Source organism: Chiloscyllium punctatum, chromosome 11 (genome assembly GCF_047496795.1).
Source record: "Chiloscyllium punctatum isolate Juve2018m chromosome 11, sChiPun1.3, whole genome shotgun sequence".
Taxonomy (NCBI): domain Eukaryota; kingdom Metazoa; phylum Chordata; class Chondrichthyes; order Orectolobiformes; family Hemiscylliidae; genus Chiloscyllium; species Chiloscyllium punctatum.
In genome coordinates this window covers 62,828,326-62,842,078 of record NC_092749.1, presented here as the reverse complement: position 1 = coordinate 62,842,078, position 13,753 = coordinate 62,828,326, and the positions used below count along the sequence as shown (strand labels likewise).

At 39.8% G+C, this 13,753-nt stretch overlaps 1 long non-coding RNA gene across 7 annotated transcripts in view; it reads right to left on the bottom strand.

The window, feature by feature from the left end:
- LOC140483039 (uncharacterized) overlaps positions 1-13,753 on the bottom strand; it is an 87,138-nt gene that overhangs the window by 63,111 nt on the left and 10,274 nt on the right. For all 7 annotated transcript variants that reach the window (XR_011961859.1, XR_011961861.1, XR_011961860.1 and 4 more), the window contains one exon: positions 11,123-11,253. This is a non-coding gene — a long non-coding RNA (uncharacterized lncRNA). The remainder of the gene's footprint in view (positions 1-11,122; positions 11,254-13,753) is intronic.

Below are 13,753 nucleotides of genomic sequence, written 5' to 3'. Positions count from 1 at the left end.
AATAATGAAGACGGTAAGTAGTAGGAGCAGAAATAGACCAGATGGTTTCTTGAGCCCGTTCTGTCATTTCATCAATATTATTAATCATTGGCCTCCACTCTTCCATCCTGCCTACTCCTATATCCTTCAACTCCATTACTGACCATAATCTGCCAAACTCAGACTTAAGCATATTTAACAAAGCAGAATCCACAACCCTCTGGGATAGGGAATTACCTTTGGGTAAATATGTTTCTCATATTAGACTCTTATCTTGAGCCTGTGTCTCCTTGTTCTATATTCACCCAGGGGCATCTCTTCATGTTTACTTGTCAAGCTCCTTCTGAATATTGTATACTTTACTGAAATCATGATTTGGAGATGCCGGTGTTGGACTGGGGTGTACAAAGTTAAAAATCACACAACACCAAGTTATAGTCCAACAGGTTTAAGTGGAAGCACATTAGCTTTCGGAGCGACGCTCCTTCATCAGGTGATAAGCGTCACTCCGAAAGCTAGTGTGCTTCCAATTAAACCTGTTGGAGTATAACCTGGTGTTGTGTGATTTTTAACTTACTGAAATCACATCTCATTCTTTTAAAATCCAGAGAATAAATACACAATGTACTCAGCCTCTTATCATAGGATAAGCGTCTTATCTCAGAAGGAAAAAATAATTTAAATGGATTGGTTAAAGCAGTTGCTGAGCAGTATGTGAAAACAATTGGGCACAGTCGATCCTGGTTGCTGAGCAGGATGTGCTTCTGCCATCTGAATATAGTCAACATTGGTTGTGAATGATCAATTAATACCGATTAGAATAAAAGCCGAAAGAATTGCAGACGCTGGAAATCAGAAACAAGAACAGAAATTGCTACAAAAGCTATTGGAAATGGTTATTGCTAATTGTGTTCAGTCAGCTATGACCAGTTGGAAATGATTGACATCGGTTGGCTTTTCTAGGGCAAAAAAACTGCCTTGTTTCTTGTTAAAAATCACACAACACCAGGTTAAAGTCCAACAGGTTTAATTGAAAGCACACTTGCTTTTGGAGCGTTGCTCCTTCATCAGGTGATAGTGGAGGGCTCAATCCTAACACACAGAATTTATAGTAAAAATTTATAGTGTGATGTAACTGAAAGTATACATTGAAAATTGATTATCTGTTGAGTCTTTCATCTGTTTGAATACCATGATAGTTTCAGTTTTTCAATGTATAATTTCAGTTACATCATATTGTAAATTTTTGCTATAAATTCTGTGTGTTAGGATTGAGCCCTCCACTATCACCTGATGAAGGAGCGATGCTCTGAAAGCTAGTCTGCTTCCAATTAAACCTGTTGGACTATAACCTGGTGTTGTGTGATTTTTAACTTTGTACACCCCAGTCCAACACTGGCATCTCCAAATCATGCCCAGTTTCTTGTTCTTTTCTATTACTCTGGTTGAATGCAATTTGTGAAAAGGGGAATTGGTGAACCCACCTCAAATGAATTTAGCCTTTGTTTATCAGGATGATGTGTTATCCTGAAAGATTAGTTAAAAAGCCAAAAGGAACATTGGCTGTAGCTATAATCAATACTTTCTTCACAAAATCTACATACAACCCAATTCATCTCCAGGAATCATCATTTCTTGGTGATATTGTGTTTTACTGGAGACATAAAATTTTCTTTACCTCTGATGTCGCATTTTGGACACTTAGATCTTGGGTGCTAAAGTGGTAGATGTAGTGTATGGTAAGTTGAGAGAAGAAAAGAATAAAGCAAGGTTCAACTGAATTTGTCCAGCAAAGCAAAGATGACATTCAAATAAAATTACAGACCAATCTTGATTGAGCCTAAGTAAACCAGTAAAGCAGAAGCTTATCTGTCTCTCAAACTAACTACTCTCAATAGCTCCTTTCTCTGTATTTTTCCTTACTCTGTATGTCTCCACAAAATGCCACAAAGAGAATCCAAGAAAATAAAAAAATAATTCCTTAAAATGCCTAATGACTACATATCTGCAAAACCTTAATGGGTTGTTTATTGCAGGGTGAAATTTCGATCATTTTAATAAATAAACAATGATGGCTTAGACAGCCTCTGCTGGGGTACTGTATCAAACAAAAAGATCAAAAGATCAAGACATCTTGTCCAGGCCCAGAAGCAGAGCTATGAGGAGGCCTTACAATCTAACTGCCCCTGTCCACATGGAGAGCTCATAGGTCAGGAGCATGGGGTTCAAGTGTATCCAAAAAATTAAAAGCAATCCTTTAAGTAGATAAATATGGGCTGCAAATGAAAATAGTCTACATACTGTGAAACACTGTTTTCTCCAAGCCACATAAACTGCATGTGGCCCAGAACCCATGAACTTATTTAAGTCATACATGAACCCCTTCCACAGCATTTTAAAGGGCACATATGAAAGATGGTTCAAATTGGGAGGTACAGGATCCTAAGGGAAGGCTCAGTCTCCAGGAGCCAAAGTAAATTCTAGACAGTTAGAAGTCAGTTCTTCCAAAAGATCACTGCAGGCTTGAGCCACTTTGGCCCACTGTGTATTCTCATGTACCACAGTCAGGAGTTTTCAGTTGGCTTTGGCAGCATGCTAGATTTTAACCAAACCCTGAATGGCTGTTTGCACCAACATCATTCAGCTTGCGCCTCCGCCAGTGATCACATCCTTGAGTCTGATCAATCCAGTATCCTGAGCTCTCTCTTCTGCCAACTACCTAAACACTTATTGACAGAAGACTCTGCTTTTGAGCAGTGACTTTTTAAAACATTTGCCACCCCTACCAGGCTCCCATCCAATGTGAGATGTCCATGCATACCTTGAACAGGTCCACACAAAAGACAGGCAATTTCTGGAAGAGGGCTCAAGAACCTGTCCACTTCGTAAACAGGAACTGTATGCCATATTGAGGCCATGTTTGTGACACCATTAGGGTAGAGCAACTTGGAGAAGGCTTAATGTAAAGGTATTGCTGTAGAATGTGAAGTAAAATAAAATCACTACTTCTGTACAGAGGCACACCATACCTGACCCGCTCTGTAAGTAGGAGACTCAGTACCTCAGCAGCAACCTGGTATTGCTTTTTGTCCTGGGAAATCCGAAGGTTTTCCCTTTATGTTTGTGACAAATTCCAGGGAAGGGATTAAAAGGACCAGCTGGCAGTGCAACATGGCAGGGATCAGCTGGTTTATGACCAAAACCCAACCTCAGTAAAAAAAACATTTGGAGCATCTTGTCCAGCATCCTCAGTGAATGGTCAATTTGGCTTCCAATCCTTGCAACTTCACCAGCCAGAATTCCTTAGCAGGGCAAAGATAGAAGAGATGAATCGTATTCCATTTGAATTGTCCAAGTTCCTCTGGTAACAGGTCTGTGTGCAGACATTAGAAACTCAGAACATTTATTCCAGTTGAATAGATCTCTTGGCATTTCCACATCTTCCGCATGTCAGCAGAGTCTTATGACGTGAACAGCACATTATTAGTGTCAGCCAAAAGGGCCAACTCTGCACCTAGTCCATGCAGAACCAAACCTGACAACTTCTTACATAAGAGATGCAGAAATATTGGGAAAATAGAGGGAAAGTTGTAGGCATTTAAAGAGGTAAACCTACCAGATTAATAGGGGTCAGGTAGAACCCATAGGAAGTTACAAGGTGAAGAAAGAGCAGAGAGAGTTGAAATCCTCATCATGAACCCTATGAGACAGCCCGGAGAGGCTATACAATCAAATAGTTTCAACAAAGTTGTGCTGGTTGCAGAACCCTGGAAAATGCAGGAGGAGAAAGAAATAACGTGGACTCAGATGTCTCAAGTAAAGTTACATAAATGTAAACAGCCTGAAATCAAGTAGAATTGAAAGGGGCCAAAAAAGGACCTGTAAATTTCAGAGATGATAGGATTGAGCCAAAAATTGAAAGTAAATAGCTTCCTTGCTGAAGTAAACAGGAACCAGAACAGCTCCCATGCAGATGAACAGATAGTGACAGAGGGACCCCAGGCAGTGAAACAGCCATGTAGCAGAGTAGTAGAAACTAGCTGACCTAATGTAAGCCATGATGTCCCAAAGGAAATGGGATACAATAATGATCAGCCCATTCTAAAATTGCCTTGAGTGCATTTTTGACTTGGTGGTCAGTAAAAGATGGAGGCAATAAAGGTAGCAATAGTAGATCCCATTTAATTGTGGGAAGTTCATGAGTTCCTTATAATTATTCTTGAAATATAGGATGAATGAAAGAAAGGTTTAAGGACATATACACACAGGACAAAAGTAAGCCACTTGGCTCCTTGAGCCCTGCTCTATCATTCAATAAGATCACGGCTGATCTGATTTTAATGTCAACTCTACACTTCTGCTTATTGCCGATAATCTTTCAATGGTTATTTGTGTGAAGAGAAAAGAGGTTATCTTTGCTGACCAGGTTGATTCCAGAGTGAGCAGCTCTGAAAAGCTGATATGGTGATATGGTCATGGCAATATATTGCAATATCATTGCTGCATATGAATTTCCCTATTTCACACAATAGCCATTTTCACTTCAAGTGAAATATATTTCCAATTTTGGGTAAATGAATCTGACCTCGCAAATGCTGCCTGTTGAATAATTGAAAGACCATGTGGATTTATAGCAACTGGCTCTGTCTAAACTCATTTCACATATATTCAGATTCCTTCAGAGTGCTTTGGAGTATTAAATTATCTTCATAATATTTTCACTGTTGTTTAAGAAATGTCACAATTATTTCCTATATAACAAGGCCTCACAAATAGAAAATGAATAAGCAAGTGGACAAATAACATACTTTGGTGGTGTTGATTGATTTGAGGGATACATATTGGCCAGATCACTCTGGGTGGAATTTTTACATCAAAATGAAAGCAGTTTTCAAGACACGGGAAGGAGAATTTTGAAATGAATGGATCAGATCTTCTGTCTGGTGTGTTATAGAGTCACACAGTCATAGAGATGTACAACACAGAAACAGACTCTTGGGTCCAACTTGACCATCCCCACCAGATATCCTAAATTAATGTAGTCCCATTTGCCAACACTTGGCCCATATCCCTCTAAACCCTTCCTATTCATATATCCATCCAAATGCCTTTTCAATACCAGCAATTGTCCAGCCTTCACTACTTCCTCTGGCAGCTCATTCCATTCACGCACCACCCTTTGCATGAAAAAGTTGCTCCTTAGGCCCCTTTTAAATCTTTCTCCTCTCACCCTAAACCTTTGCTCTCTGGTTCTGGACTCCCCCAATTCAGGGAAAATACTTTGTCTATTTACCCTATCCATGCCCCTCATGATTTTACAAACCTCTAGAAGGTCACCCCTCAGCCTCCAACACTCCAGGGAAAACAGCCCCAGTCTATTTAACCTCTCACAATAGCTCCAACCCTGGCAAAATCCTTGTAAATCTTTTCTGAACACTCTCAAGTTTCAAGCATCCTTCCTGTAGGAGGGAAATCAGAATTGCACACAATATTCCAAAAGTGGCCTAACCAATATCCTGTACAGCCGCAGCATGATCTCCCAACTCTGTGTTCCCAAATCCAAACTCTCTTGCTTGAGGCAGAGTGAAACTGACATCAGCTGCCCATCCAGCAGTGATGGGTAGCTAATTATCAGCACAGTTCACTTAGGAGCAATTGGTTGATGCTATCAGGATCTCAACAGCAGCCAATGTGCCTCCCTGCAGCCAAAACCCAGCAGGTGACCAAAGGCAACCTTCAAACACTAGGTTGGGAAGCCAGCAAGGCTTCTTTTTATTCTACGCCTCTCTGTGATCCAATTGTGTCAGAGGACCATAACTGCGGACTCAGGACTGCAAGGTTTCTCTCTAATCTGATGGATTAAATTCATACATTAGTTTTATGCAATTAAAAGCCTTCAGAGATTTCCAACATGGCATTCACCTGTACTAGCGGCACCTACTCCACCTCCAGACTCTTAGTGCTTATAATAGCTGAGGAGTCTCCTTACTGTGCTTCATTAGAGGGATTCCTGGAGACAGTCTGTTAACTGGTTGCCTTTGGCAAGACTCAACAGGCGGGCAGAACTCAGAACCATTGGAATCAGACAGGTAAAAACAATGACTGCAGATGCTGGAAACCAGATTCTGGCTTAATGGTGCTGGAAGAGCACAGCAGTTCAGGCAGCATCTAAGGAGCTTCGAAATCGACATTTCGGGCAAAAGCCCTTCATCAGGAATAAAGGCAGTGAGCCTGAAGCGTGGAGAGATAAGCTAGAGGAGGGTGGGGGTGGGGAGAAAGTAGCATAGAGTAAGAGCTTCAGGGCAGAGGAAATGACCTGGGAGTTGCAGTGGGGGAGGGACTCCCTGAGATTGTGAAGAAGTTTTCCTCCTCTCTCTACTAGAATCTCAGGGAGTCCCTCCCCCACTGCAACTCCCAGGTCATTTCCTCTGCCCTGAAGCTCTTACTCTATGCTACTTTCTCCCCACCCCCACCCTCCTCTAGCTTATCTCTCCACGCTTCAGGCTCACTGCCTTTATTCCTGATGAAGGGCTTTTGCCCGAAACGTCGATTTCGAAGCTCCTTAGATGTTGCCTGAACTGCTGTGCTCTTCCAGCACCACTAATCCAGAACACCATTGGAATCAGAACCTAGAAACTAATTATCAGGAACAAGAACTAATTATTGTTCTGCCCTGTCATAGAACAATACAGTGCTGAACAGGCCCTTTGGCCCTTGCGCCGACAGAGTGTACTTCTTCAAATAATGCAGTAGGATCTTAGGTCTGCCTGAACAAATATCTCATGCAAAAGACGGCAATTCTAACAATATAGTATTTTGCTTGGTAGTTGTCCTGACAAATTTTGTTTTCTTTCAGATTTGGTTTGAGATAAAAGCCTACCTATTATCCCAGATGAATGTAAAACATACTACAGTTGTATTCATAAATGCTCAGAGCAATCTTCCAGTGTCCTGCTCTTATTTATCTCTCTATCAACCATGCTATCTGATTATTTAAATTTATGACGTTACCATGTTCCTTGCACTTCAGTTCCTGTTAAGTCAAAGCCACAGGACTTTTAGGAACAACCGCTTGTACTCGACTATGGAACATTGTATAAATATATCGTCAAATTTTACTTTAAAATCTTAGCAACCCAATCATTATGAGAAGAGTTGAATTAAAAATAAAGCTGAAACAAAAGTTTATTCTGTTAAGTTTGTGCTTCAATACTTTGCTAAGAGGTCAGATGTAACTCTTTTAAATCAATTTCTCCAAATGTTTGTGATCTCAATGTGCCATTTGAATAAAACACTGAAGGGTGACAAATGCCAGGCTTCTCTCAGAAATCTGACTCAAGACAGAAATAGCAGATGGCTGAAGCAGTTATTTCATTATCTAGAAAATGACGAGTGGTGTGAATGAACATGAGAAGTAAAGTTAAAGGCCAATGAAAATCCAAACTGAAAATTTCAGACTCTTATTAGTTGCATGTACAATCAGTATGAGAATTTTTTTTCTGTTATGGTCTATTACTTCACTCTTAGATAAACTTACAAGAGGCACTTGCTGTTTTGGAATGTTAAGGGTCCCGTGGTCTGTTAAAACATAGCAAAACTATTATCTGCAACAAATTAATGGACTATATGGGCTAAGTTTTTAAGTTACTGACTAGACTGAAAAACATAACAAATTTAGTACAACAATGCCCTAGCTAGTTTCCAAGCTTTTATTAACAGTTTTGCAGGCTTTTATAAAATGCTGCTTTCAGTTGTTTTGAATTTTAAAAAAAACTTACATTGTCTACTATTTATTACGTGCATATTGTGTTACAAATGATAACAGCTTATTTTCTAACAATCAGTTTTTGAAATCCCTTCAGGAAAGATTTATTTATTTCAATTTAAAAATTATAGTAATATTATCTTATTTAGAAATAAGCTACAAATATTAAATTTATATGTACGTTGAAAATATCTTTTTTGTAGAATATCTCTGATTTGTAATATAGAGAAAAAATAATATAACTTTTTGTGTATAGCAACATAAGGTGATTTGGAAACAATTAAGCTTTGAAATAATTGTATTAGGTTTATTTTGTAATTAAATGTTTATGTAATAGGATGGTTTGAAATATATACAATAGTGACACTTTTTATCGTTTTACTTTTCTTTTCAATATACTATTACTAATACTTGGCAAGAACTGGCAGCAGCTGAAGGTGGCAGAATGATGTGAATCTATAACTATCAATATCAGACATGGCTCATCTGCATAGCTTTTAGCATGACATCATTCCTCAAATATGACGACAGACTTTTCTGGCAGTGGCATTCTGGACCATCTTTGTTTATGTTGAAGCTTGAAGTATTAATGGCAACATTAATTATGATGAACTAATTTGATGTATGCATGTTTTTAGTTATCACTGCACAATGTTATATCCGGGAACTTGGAGAACCTTTCCACTATTGGCAGCCTGTTTTGCCAAGAAAATGTTAACAAGGCCTGAATTTGTAAGTAATTCCAGGAACCTGACTGCGGCAATAGCCAGGCACTGCAGAGTCATTACCAAAATTGTGTCAATTCAGTGCCCAAACTAAACATCTCTTGTAATGTTACATTCAAAAAGCAAAAATGCATTACTGAGACTTAGGTTCCATGCGATGAATACTGTGCATAAATTGATTTAAACAGTATCGACAAAATTCAAGTAAAATCTTAATTGTGCATTTTTATAGTTTCAAGTTTTTGGAGACACTCTTGCCATGAGACCAGCGACATCTCTCACTACATTTAACCAAATGTGCCTCCACTCAATGATGTTTCTCATGTGTGAGGTTATGCCCAGTTTATCACACATTACTACACAACTCGCCACTCACTGGATAGCCACCAAATGATCAGCTTATTCAGTGTCTGCAAAATCTTTAAAGGCATGTTGGGCACCTAGACAAGCACATACCAGTCCTGAGTTGAAATGCATGGTTTCTGACATTAGCTCTGAACGTGGCAAACAGGGATGAATTTGTGCCCCAGTTTGTCAACAGGGACTTGGAGATCCTGCTGAATGGGAAGGTGCAGTCACGGAACCAGCAGTGGAGAGGCCACAACACCATGTCATGTCAGCTTGGTCTTGAAATTGTCACTGTACCGAGCTCCCACAAAGGCCCAGGCTTTACCGCACTTTCTATTGCGTGCAATATCTTTCCCACTCACTCTCACCCACCCCAACTCTGACAGTATGAACACTGCATGCCCTCCATGCTGTCTACTCACTAACTTGGGACACTTCCCCAACTGCACCAATACCCATATCACCCACTTTCATCTCCTGTAATACCTGCCTCTCCCTCATTCTGGGAGGAAAACAGCTCACAATAGAGTAGAAAGAGTATAAACAGGATCTGTGATATCCTTCATTTGGCTCCTCACTCCTTATGTAAAGACCATCCTGACTCTGATCACCCTGAGTAGCTGATTGACTGTATCCAAGCCCCTGGACTGGTATCAGAGTTTGGTCTTGACCTACTGTGCTAACACCCTCTGTGAGAAGACTATTTCCCTTGACTTGACTGGGACTACCATCAACCATGACTTCCATCTTGAGGATTCTTGATATTCAGCTTGCTTAGCATGTTTAATAAAAGAAGCTGAATATTGATGAGAATGACAACCCCAAACTGGGAACCAAACCACAAGATTGCACAAAGAATAGCAGGTTCAATATTTGGGCTCATTTCATAACTCACATTGTCCTAAACACAGCACAACACCAACAGTTCTAACCAAGCCCTTGGTTTAATCACAATAAAACATAGAATTATACAACAGCATATGATGTCATTTGATCCCCAATACTGAAACTCAATTCCCTGTGATCTTTTACATTTTCATTTTTAAAATATTAGTCCCCTTTCTTTTTGAATTTTATTATAATCCCTACCCCTTAATAACCACATGCAATGAAGGACCATATGGCTTACTGGCAAAGTATCTTTTTCTTCCATTTCCTGTTGGTCCTTCCTTTGATAATTCTTGAGCTCATTTCCTGAGTTCCTCAATCTCCCATCAATAAAAATACCTTTTGTTCTTTGCCCACAGGAAAAACTCCAGGTTTCATTTACCTCTTAGTGGCTCATCTTCAGTCTTGCCATTACTACCTACAATGGTGTTGTTGCTGCTGCTTCGTAACCTGCAGAAAATGCTGGTCATCATTGCCATGCCCCTGCTCAAATGTTTGAGCCCCAATCTCAAATCCCTTTATTGCTCCCAATCTCCTCTTGTTTGCAAATTTTCAGTTTCCTGAGGTCAACCTGCCTTCCTGTCTCCTTGAATCCCATTCCTAAGTCTCTACCTCTCTCGAGTTCCCTTTGTGTGACTGAGCAGACCTTTAAAAGTGGACTCTTGTGGCACAATGATAGTGTTCCTACTCTGGACAAGGAGGCCTGAGGTCAAGATCCAGCTGCTCCAGATGTGTGTCTGATCAGGTTGATTATCTATCAGCATTTCTTTCCCCCTATTGTAATTATCCAACTTAAATACATCAATGCAATTTACATCAACTATTCAATGAAATATATGTATTTTTAAAATAAATTTCTCCTAACTTCCTTAGATTCAAGCAGTGGGATACTGAGGTGCCCAAACAACTGTTCAATCATTCTTACGGGAGGCCTAGTGTATTTAGAAAGCTTGTTGCCTCAATAAATTAGAATATCTGAACTGCTGGTAGAAATAATTACTTTGCAGAATGGTGCAAAAATTCAAAGTCGCCAACATATTGTAATTCTGATTATTTTCTGGGATCAGTTAAAAAAATGTTGCAAGTTAGTAGACCATTCTTAAGGTGCTGAAGTGGTCCCAGATTATTTTTGTGAGGTCTGTACTTTTGCTTCTCTTTGACCTGCAGAAAATATGTTTTACTTACCTTTTGGTTGCTCTTGGCTGCACTGGCAGCTGAAATTATGTTGAGCATGTGTGATACATCTTATACCCAGGGTGGGTTGGTTAGCTCAGTTGGCTGGATGAATTGGTTTGAAATGCAGAATCATGCTAATATCATAAGCTCAATTCCCATACCATCTGAGGCCACCATGAAAGTCCTGCCTTTTCAACCTTGCTTCTCACTTGAGGCATAGTGACCTTCAGATTATACTCACCACCAGTCATCTCTCTTGATGAGAGAGCAGCTCAATGATCCTCTGGGACCAAGGTTACTTACATCCACTTGAACTCTTAAATGCCAATGTAAGTCCAATCAAATAGTGCTATTTGCAGGACCAGAGGAGCCCTATAAAATATTGTAGATCAAATAAAAATGCATAAGCTGAGGACACGGATATTGAACACCAAAAAGACAGAAACAATGATAGTTAAAATGAATATAAGAAGAAACTAGAGTGTAGAGTGAAGATTAAAGTCAGTGGTGTCACACTATCTATTTGGCTATTTAAGACAGAGTAACAGACAATAGCTGATGTGATGCAAAAATTAGAAGGACAGGAATAACCAGAAGTTATTTTGTGAAGATGAAAAATGTGTTAACAACAAGAAAACTCAAGCTTGTAATAAGGATAATTGTAATAAGGATTGATTTTCTTGTATGCCTCAGAAACGCAGACAATAAGTAAAGATCTGAGGAAGAAAACACAGGCCTTTTAATTGTGGATGCTAAGACACATGTTAAAAATTCTATATGCAGACCATAAGAAAACTGAAAAGTACTTGATATTGCAAGTGCAAAATAAAAGGTGACATCCAGAAAAAAAAAATCAGTATTTTGGTTATTTGTTCAGAACTGAAAAGATACCGACATCTCTTCTGGATGAGTAGAAGCAGAGGTCACCAGAAAGAGGTGTTGGCCTGGGTGTCCTTGAATGACAGATGTCACAGAGTGGTTGCAGGCATGCTACAGAGGATATAGGAGGGTGACACAGCACTAATGAGCATGGCATACCATTATAGCAGTTCTCCTTGCAACAGCAGGTACAAACTGCAGCAGCAATAGCAGGTATTGTTGTATCTGGGTTTAATGGTCTAAAAATGGATTGGGATACTATCCCTGACAGCACAAACCTTAAGTTGCTGAAAAAATTCACAAGGATGTTGCCAGGGTTGGAGGATATGAGCTATAGGGAGAAGCTGAACAGGCTGGGGCTGTTTTCTCTGGAGTGTCAGAGGCTGAGGGGAGACCTTATAGAGGTTTACAAAATTATGAGGGGCATGGATAGGATAAATAGACAAAGTCTTTTCCCTGGGGTTGGGGATTCCGAAACTGGAGGGCATAGGTTTAGGGTGAGAGGGGAAAGATATAAAAGAGACCTAAGGGGCAACCTTTTCACACAGAGGATGGTACATGTATAGAATGAGCTGCCAGAGGAAGTGTTGGAGGCTGGTACAATTGCAACATTTAAAAGGCATTTGGATGGTTATATGAATAGGAAGGGTTTGGGGGGATATGGGCCGGGTGCTGGCAGATAGGACTAGATTGGGTTGGAATATCTGATCGGCGTGGATGAGTTGGACCGAAGGGTGTGTTTCCATGCTGTACTCTAGGACTCTAATTGGGAGTTGTATTCTATGACCTACATGATCATATCTTTAATAGCTCCTTAGGATGGAAAAATGTCCTTTGATACCAATCTTAAGAAACTGAAATAGAAAAAATAGAAATTGTAAAGGGCTGCAAGAAAGGCTTCTAAATAAAGTTGCATTTTGTGGTATAGATCAACAGATTTAAAATTGGATAAAGAGCAAACCACACTTGCATGGAATGAACACAATTACCAATAGCAGAGTATGTGTGCAGGAAGTGGACACTGCAAGGGTGTTGCTCTTTGCCATTTATATCAGCAATATGCATATAACCATCAGAAGAACTAAGCATGTTAACGACACTGCGATAAGTGCATGTGTGTGTGTGAGACCTTAATTGCAAACTAAATAAACTGCAGGCAGATCTGAATGGAATAGAAGAATTGACCATGTCTTCATTTCTTTTAGTACTGTATACAGAAATATGGAACGTGGCTTTGTGCGTGGGAAATCATATCTCACTAACATGATTGTGTTCTTTGAAGGTGTAACAAAGAGGATTGATGAGGGCAGAGTGGTGGACGTGATCTATATGAACTTTAGTAAGGTGTTTGACAAGGTTCCTCATGGTAGACTAATTAGCAAGGTTAGGTCACATGGAATACAGGGAGAATTAGCCATTTAGATACAGAACTAGCTCGAAGGTAGAAGACAGATGGTGGTGGTGGAGGGTTGCTTTTCAGACTAGACGTTACAAGGAGTGTGCCACTAGGATCAATGCTAGGTCCACTGCTTTTCGTCATTTATATAAATGATTTGAATGTGAACATAGGAGGTATAGTTAGTAATTTTGCAGACGACCAAAAATTGGAGGTGTAGTGGATAACGAAGAAAGTTAACTCAGAGTACAGCAGGATTTGATCAGATAGGGCAATGGGCCTAGGCAGATGGAGTTTAATTTAGATAAATGTGAGGTGCTGCATTTTGGAAAGGCAAATCATGGAGGGACTTATATGCTTAATGGTAAGGTCCTGGTGAGTTTTGCTGAACAAAGAGACCTTGAAATGCAGGTTCATAGTTCCTTGCAAGTTGAGTCTCAGGTAGATAGGATAGTGAAGAAGGTGTGTAGTATGCTTTTATATATTGGTCAGAGCATCAAATATAGGAGTTGGGAGGTCATGATGCGGCTGTACAGAACATTGGTTAGACCACTTTTGGAATATTGTGTGCAATTCTGATCTCCCTCCTACAGGAAG